Genomic DNA, 8,036 nt, shown 5'->3' on the forward strand with positions numbered 1-8,036 from the left:
AGGTCTCAGGGTGATGAAGGAGCCGCCTGCCTCTGACTCCAGCCTCCTCTCATCAGGGTGTGGCCGGTGAGGTCATCCCTTCCCAGGCAAGACCATTACAGACCATCATTAGCGACTCCCCAGGGGTAAGATGAGGCCTCAGCCCCACCGTCTCTGGCTATGGGCCAGATGAGCCCTGATGGGCGACAGGGGATGCCAGCCCCTGCCAGATCCACTTTGCTCAGGCAGGCAGTCCCCTTCCCGGGGCTGCTCCGTCACCTACCCCCATGGCTTCTGTGCATCTGGAGGAACCCCATCCACCGGCTCCACACCCACACCTCCTTCTCCAGTCCCAGGGCCCTTCCGCCCCTGCTGCAGGCCAAAGAGGAGTCACAGCCCCTTCTCCAGGGCTGGATGGGCCAGGAGGGGAGTGGAAGGATGTGGTCCAGAGGACAGGGGAGCCCCTAAAGAGCTTTAAGCCCAGGGCTGGCAAGATCTGGTTGTCCCTAGAAAGACCCCCTAGAATGTAAGTTGGTCCAACTACTGTGGAAAACAGTATGGAAGTTCCTCAGAAAACAGAGAGAGAATTACCGTAGGATCCAACAGTCCCACTCCTGGGCACACACCTGGGCAAAAGTATAATTCAAACAGATACACACGCCTATGTTCACAGCAGCACTATGCACTAGTCAAGACACGGAAACGACCACTATGTCCACTGACAGATGGACGGGTGAAGACGACGAGGGGCACACACACCACAGAACACCACGCGGCCATGAAAAAGAAGGATATCATGCCGCGCGCAGGCACACAGACAAACCCAGAGGATAGCACGCTGAGTGAAGGGAGTCAGAAAAAGACAAATGCTCTACCACACCACTACACGTGGAGTCTAAAACACAACCCACGTGAACCTATCTATGATGAAATGGACACAGAGAACAGCCGGGTGGCGGCTGCCAAGGGGGAAGGGGAGGAATGCAGCGGGAAGCCGGGGGTAGTGATGTACGCGTTTGTACACAGAGGGACAAACAACAAGGTCCTACTGGAGAGCACAGGGAGCCGTAATCAGCATCCTAAGATAAACTGCAGTGGAAAAGCGTATTTTAAAAGGAATGCGTGTGTGTGTGTGTGTGTGTGTGTGTACATATAGAGCTGATCACTTTGGTGATACAACAGAATTTAACACAGCATTGTAAATCAACCATACTTCAATTAAAAACCATTGTTAAATTTTTTTTTTTTTTTTAAATAAAGAGCCTCTAGTTTCTGAGTGGAGAACAGGCTAAGGGGCAGGTGTTCAGGACAGGGGACCCTGAGGAGGCTAGGATGGTCAGGGTGCACGCTGGGGCTGGACCACTGTGGCCTGGGGGGGGGCGGGGAGACGACTCAGGGCCAGCAGACGTGTGTGACTTAGCAGGACCCTGTGGGCCTTTCCAGGACAGACCCACCCCCTGCCCCCAGCATATCCTCTGCTGTAGCTCCTCTGTGAAGCACCCAGATAATACTGTCAGATGCACATTTCCTGAGTTGTTTCACAGATGTGAAAACCACCCACCAAATGGAAGATGTTAACGACCTGGTGACCGTGAGAACAGCAGCCCCTAGACCTACTGGCTCCTAAGGATGGGTAACGTTAGCCCCTCTGACACTGTCCCGTGACCTCACCGTCAACCAGAGAATCACGCACAAGCTGATCACACAGCCTGCCGACTCCCCTCCCTCACCTGGCCTTTCAAAATGCCTCACTGAAACCCTGCGGGGAGGGGAAGGGTCTTGAGTGCCAGCCACCCCTTCCCTTGTATTGGCGCCTGCAATAAACACTGCCTGTCCTTCATCACAACCCAGGGTCAGCAGATGGGCTTCACTGCGCACAGCAAGTGGACCTGGGCTTGGTTCTGGCCACTGGAGTCCCTGCTCCCCTGCCCCCACCCTTCACTGTGCCCCGCACGCTAAGACCACCAGCGTCCTCCCTTGTATTGGACAGCACAGACTGGAGGCCCCTCCCAGAGCCTCAGTTTTCTCACCTGTACAGTGGGCTTGAGAACTGTAGTTCTAAGAGGAGATGGCAGGATGAAGGGTCTTCCTCTCAGGCCCTGGGAACACGAGCAGTGGGTGATGCTGATTTAACTGGGGCCGCCCCCTGATGGGGGGCACCGCCCGGGGCTGGCCACTATTGACTCCTGTGTGATCCTGGACAAGCCTCCTCCCCATTCCAGGTCCTCGGGTTCCCTGATGAGAAAAGTGACCCAGGGGACCCACTCCCAGACCCTCAGTTCTGTCCCAAGCCCTGGACAGCCAGGCATCAGGAGTCGCCTAGGAGTCAGTGCCCAGCCTGGGGAGAAGGCCACGGTCCCGGGCCAAGAGGCTTTGGCTGGGGTGGGGGTGCCTCTCTCTGCCCAGGAGAGCCCTTTGCTGCAGCCCCTTGAGGACGTTTGCCCCTTCTGTCTACCTGCCCAGAGGACTCCCTGCAGTGTCCCCGACCCAAGGTCCAGAAAAACTCACAGAGAGCTGCCAAGCGCGCGGCCCCGGGGGAGCCCTGGCCTCTGCTCACAGCTCCACGGCCTGCTCCTCCTAGTCCCAGCCTGTGTCTGGGGAAGCTTTGATCGTGGAGCCTGAGTGTCTTCTGGGGCCATCAGGAAGGGCCTTGAGCTCAGCCTGCTCCCCGCACTCTATCCCTTTGCTCCGCTTCCTACGTCTCTTGCCCAAAGACCCTCCTCACTAGCCCCTGAGTTCCCCAGCCCTGTCCGTCCTTGGCCCTGCACCCACGGGACCCCGTCTGTCCTCTGCTCACACTGGCCCCAAACCTAGGCTTGCCAGGAGCTGCTTCTCTTCCGGCCCCGCTGGAGCCTGGCATGGGGGCTTGGGAAGGTGCTCCTGGACGGGAAACAGCCGGAGTAAGGCCTGGCTCCCGCTTTTCCTCAAACTACCTGGAGCCAGGCCCCGGCAGCCCCGTCCTCTGCATCCCCCGCCCCGGTCACTCGGTGCTCGGGCTGCCCTGCCTTTTCTCTGTCCCATCGGCACGTGTGGGCTGGGACCCTGGGTGCAGTGTTTTTACACTGCAGACTCTTTTCTTGGGCCTTAGGCCTGGAAGCGGCATTTCCGGGTCAAACACCTGTGCTCTACTTTTTCCAGTTGGTTTCTGAAAGGAAAGCAGGACCGTTTGTCTTTAACTTTTGGCCATGATTGTTTCTAATTCAGAGAAGCCGTGTATCTGCAGTGCCAGGCACTCAGCAAGGCACTGGGGGCCGAGTCATAGGGCCAGAGGCTCCAGCTGCCCCTCAAAGCTGTTCTGCCTGGGAGTCTGGCTGGCATCTGATCCTCCGGCATTTCTAATTGCAGTAAGACTAGTGATAATAACACAGCCGCATGGCCCTCACTCTGGGCCAGTGTCCCTCTGAATTTATGTGATAAACTCATGTAATCCTCCCTGCAGCCCTGGGAGGGAGGTGCTGGCCATCCCTGATGGGCAGATGTGGAAGTCAAGCTGAGAGGGGTCCACACTGGGGCCTGGGGCCCGTCTGGCTGACTCTTCTCACGGGGAAGAACCGATCTGACCCCGCGCTGGACCTGTTTCTTTCACTCTAGCCTTTGTGTTCTATTGCTTTTGCTACAAGTAAGAACGCTGCCTAGGGGACTTCGCTGGTGGCTCAGTGATAAAGAATCCATCTGCCAGTGCAGAGGACCTGGGTTCAATCCCTGGTCCGGGAAGACCCCACACGCTGCGGGACAACTGAGCCCGTGTGCCACACCTACTCGCCTGTGCTCTAGAGTCCGTGAGCCCCAGCTCCTAAAGCCTGCGCACCCAGAGACCGAGCTCTGCAACAAGAGAAGCCACTACGGTGAGAAGCCCGCGCACTGCAACTGGAGAGCTGTCCCCGCTCCCCGCAACTAACAAGACCCAGCACAGCCAATAAATAATTATTTTTTAAAATTTTACAAAAGAAAAAAGAATGCTGCCCATAGCCTGAAATATACAGGCTAGCCCATTCTCAGGGCTCTGATTTTTACAGGTGTAACACTTTCCCATTCATACAGAGATAGAAAGCTGTGTAACGGAGAATCACATTTGTCTTATTGGAAGTTTACAGGATGTCATGACCTGAGCTCCAGGGACAGCCGAGACCGAAGATCTGACACCAGGTTTGCAACAGCCAAGCACACCCCCTCCCCTTTAAACACAAAAGAAGCCCGAATTCTAACTCCAGTGAAGTGGTTCTTTGGGATTCTAGTCCACTATCTTCTCAGTCTGCTGATTTTTTAAAATAAAGTCACTATCCTTGTAGCAACAACTCACTTCTCGATTTACTTGCCTACTGTGTGGCCAGCAGTACAAGCCTGGACTCAGTACCACTCAACTACCCCAGGGCTGAGCTCCATCGAGGCTTGGGGTCTCTGACCACTCCCAAGCCTAACACCACCTGGGCTCCCACCAGAGCCGACCACAGGAAAGCAGCATCCTAAGGGAGGGAGCCTGTACCCCCAACCTTCCTGAAGGGACTACCATGCATCTGTGGGTTCCCGGGGCCAGGTGGGTTGGGGAGGCAGAGGAAAAATGCTGGCAACATCTTGGGAGGCTGTCCCAGAGTGCACAGCCTGGAAGGGCAGAGGCTCAGGGACACGAAATTCTAATAGGTAAGGCACCTAGGGATTAGATCTGGTATACAGAGTGCCTGAAGAACTATGGACGGAGGTTCATAACATTGTACAGAAGGCAGCGATCAAAACCATCCCCAAGAAATGCAAGAAAACAACGTGGTTGTCTGAGGAGGACTTACAAATAGCTGAGAAAAGAAGAGAGGCTACAGGCAAGGGAGAAAAAATTAAGATCGTGGCATATGGTCTCATCACTTCACGGCAAATAGAAGGGGGAAAAGTGGGAACAGTGATAGAAAGTGTTACACCCAACTGAATGCAGAGTTCCAGAGAACAGCAAGGAGAGAAAAAAAAGTCTTTTTAAAAGAACAATGCAAAGAAATAGAGGAAAACAATAGAATGGGAAAGAGTAGAGATCTCTTCAAGAAAACTGGAGATATCAAGGGAGCACTTCATATAAGGATGGGCACAACGTAGCACAGAAACGCAAGGACCTGACAGAAGCAGGAGAGTTTAAGCAGAGGTGGTGAGAACGCACAGAAGGACTATACAAGGAAGGTCTTCATGACCCAGATAACCACGGTGGTGTGAGCACTCACCTAGAGCCAGACATCCTGCAGTGTGAAGTGAAGTGGACCTTAGGAAGCATTACTACGAACGAACTTAGTGGAGGTGATGGAATTCCAGCTGAGCTATTTAAAATCCTAAAAGATGCTGCTGCTAAAGTGCTGCACTCAATATGCCAGCATATTTGGAAAACTCAGCAGTGGCCACAGGACTGGAAAAGGTCAGTTTTCATTTCAATGCCAAAGAATGTTCATACTAGACAATTGCGTTCATTTCACATGATAGCAAGGTTATACTCAAAATCCTTGAAGCTAGGCTTCAGGAGTACAGGAACTGAGAACTTCCAAATGTACAAGCTGGGTTTAGAAAAGACAGAGGAACCAGAGATCAAACTGCCAACATCCACTGGATCGCAGAGAAAGCAAGGGAATTCCAGAAAAACATCTATTTCTGCTTTACTGACTATGTCAAAGTGTTTGACTGTGTGGATCACAACAAACTGTGGAAAATTCTTAAGAGATGGGAATATCAGATCACCTAACTGGTCTCTTGAGAAACTTATATGCAGGACAAGAAGCAACAGTTAGAACCAGACATGGAACAACAGACTGGTTCCAAACTGGGAAAGGAGTACATCAAGCCTCAATACCGTCACCCTGCTTATTAAACTTCTATGCAGAGTACATCATGCGAAATGCCGGGCTGGATGAAGCGCAAGCTGGAATCAGGATTGCTGGGAGAAATATCAATAACCTCAGACATGCAGATGACACCACCCTTATGGCAGAAAGTGAAGAGGAACTAGAGAGCCTCTTGATGAAGGTGAAAGAGGAGTGAAGAAGTTGGCTTAAAGCTCAGCTTCAAAAAATTAAGATCGTGGTGTATGGTCTCATCACTTCATGGCAAATAGAAGGGGGGAAAAGTAGGAACAGTGACAGGTTTTATTCTCTTGGGCTCCACAATCACTGCAGATGGTGACTGCAGCCATAAAATTAAAAGATGCTTGCTCCTTGGAAGAAAAGCTATGACAAACCTAGACAGTGTATTAAAAAGCAGAGATATCACTTTGCCGACAAAGGTCCATACAGTCAAAGCTACGGTTTTTCCAAGTAGTAATGGATGGATGTGAGAGGTGGACTATACTGAGCGCTGAAGAATTGATGCTTTTGAACTGTGGTGTTGGAGAAAACTCTTGAGAGTCCCTTGGACAGCAAAGAGATCACATTAATCAATCCTAAAGGAAATCAGTCCTGAATATTCATTGGAAGGACAGATACTGAAGCTCCAATACTTTGGCCACCTGATAAGAAGAGCCGACTCACTGGAAAAGACCCTGATGCTGGGAAAGATTGAAGGCAAAAGGAGAAGAGGGCGGCAGAGGATGAGATATTTAGATAACATCACTGACTCAATGGACATGAGTTTGAGCAAACTTGAACAAACTCTGGGAGACAGTGAAGGACAGGGAAGCCTGCTTGGCATGCTGCAGGTCACAAAGAGTCAGACACGACTGAACAACAACAACAGGGCATCTAGGAGGCTCCCCGCAGAAGGGGACATCCTGCGGCAAAGGTCCCGCCTCCAGCTGTTTCTGGACAAGCTATTTCCTCACCCTGAATACTCTGCATCACCATCACTCCCTTCAAATGGCCACACCTGTCTACCGTCTCCCTAAGCGAGGCTCAAATGCCTCCGCCTGCAGGAAGCCTTCCCAACTTCTCCCCGCAGCTGACGTTCTGGTGCCTCCTCTGGCTCCCACAGTCCTCTGTGCAGAGCCATCCCCCTGGGGGCCTCGATGGCCAGGGTGCTAACTCATCGGCCCTCTGGGCACTGCCTGGGGCACCTCTGGGAACCTGCCCGGCTCAGGACATCAGGCCTGTGCACACAGACATGTGTCCCCAGGGAACACACCGCGCTGTGTCCTCACGCTGCTGGCTGCGTGTCTGCCTGTGGAGATGCTGAGGAGGTGGGACTGGGCCCCTCTGCACCCGGCAAGAGCTCTGGCCTCTGCAGCCTCTGTGCCCACCATGGTCGCCTGTCCTCCCCTCTGGTTTCAGCCAGAACTCATGTTTATAAATACCTGCCACCGTGACAGCTAAGTAGAGGGGTCTGGAGGCCACACTAATTGATTAATTAAACCCTTTCGGTTAATTAGCTCTGTCCCTCCAGGGAAAAAAGCCTAGAGCTGGAGCCAGAGCCTCCTCTGGGCTAGGGGAGGGTCTAATTAGCCTGGGTCAAGCTGAGCCTGATGCCAGCTGATGGGGGCAGTGGAGAGCCCTGGAGGAGAGAAAGTCTGGGTACTGGGGCCAGGGGGGCCACGGTGGGAGGGTGAGGGGGCCCCAGCTTGGGTGTGAACCAGCCCCTCCCAATCACCCTGCCCAGCCTCCTGGCTCCTCACCTGAGCCCCAGAGGCCAGGTGGACCAGGAGGAGGAGGGGGGGGCGGTGGTGAACTGGAGGGGGCAGGATCTGTGGGAGCAAAGGGGTGGAGGCTGACCCTGGGAAGATTTCAAAGGGCCTTTACTTGGTCACCTCCCCACACGGGCTAAGAGAGACTCCAGTCTCTAAAGGGGCCTCTTGCCCTTGGCTTCTGTAGCACAGTAAGGGCCCTGAAGGGCAACACAAGAGCTAGAATCTTCTCTGGATGTGGAGGACATGGTGGGCTTGAGGCCGAGGAGGGACCTGATCAGTTTGGGTTTTAGAAAGATGTGGGGTGTGGTGGGGGGTGGGTGGGGGTTGTGCTCAGGGGAATGGATTAGAGAGCAGGAGAGGGGTGGGAGCTGCAAAGAGGTGGGGCTTCAGTGTCCAGAGAGAGCGGGGGTCCACCAGGCATGCAGACTTGTGGGGAGGTAGGTCTGGCCTGGGTGTCAGCAGACTGGCTGCTAATGCCCTG

This window comes from Bison bison, unplaced genomic scaffold, assembly GCF_000754665.1.
Source record: "Bison bison bison isolate TAMUID 2011002044 unplaced genomic scaffold, Bison_UMD1.0 scf7180017864304, whole genome shotgun sequence".
Lineage (NCBI taxonomy): Eukaryota > Metazoa > Chordata > Mammalia > Artiodactyla > Bovidae > Bison > Bison bison.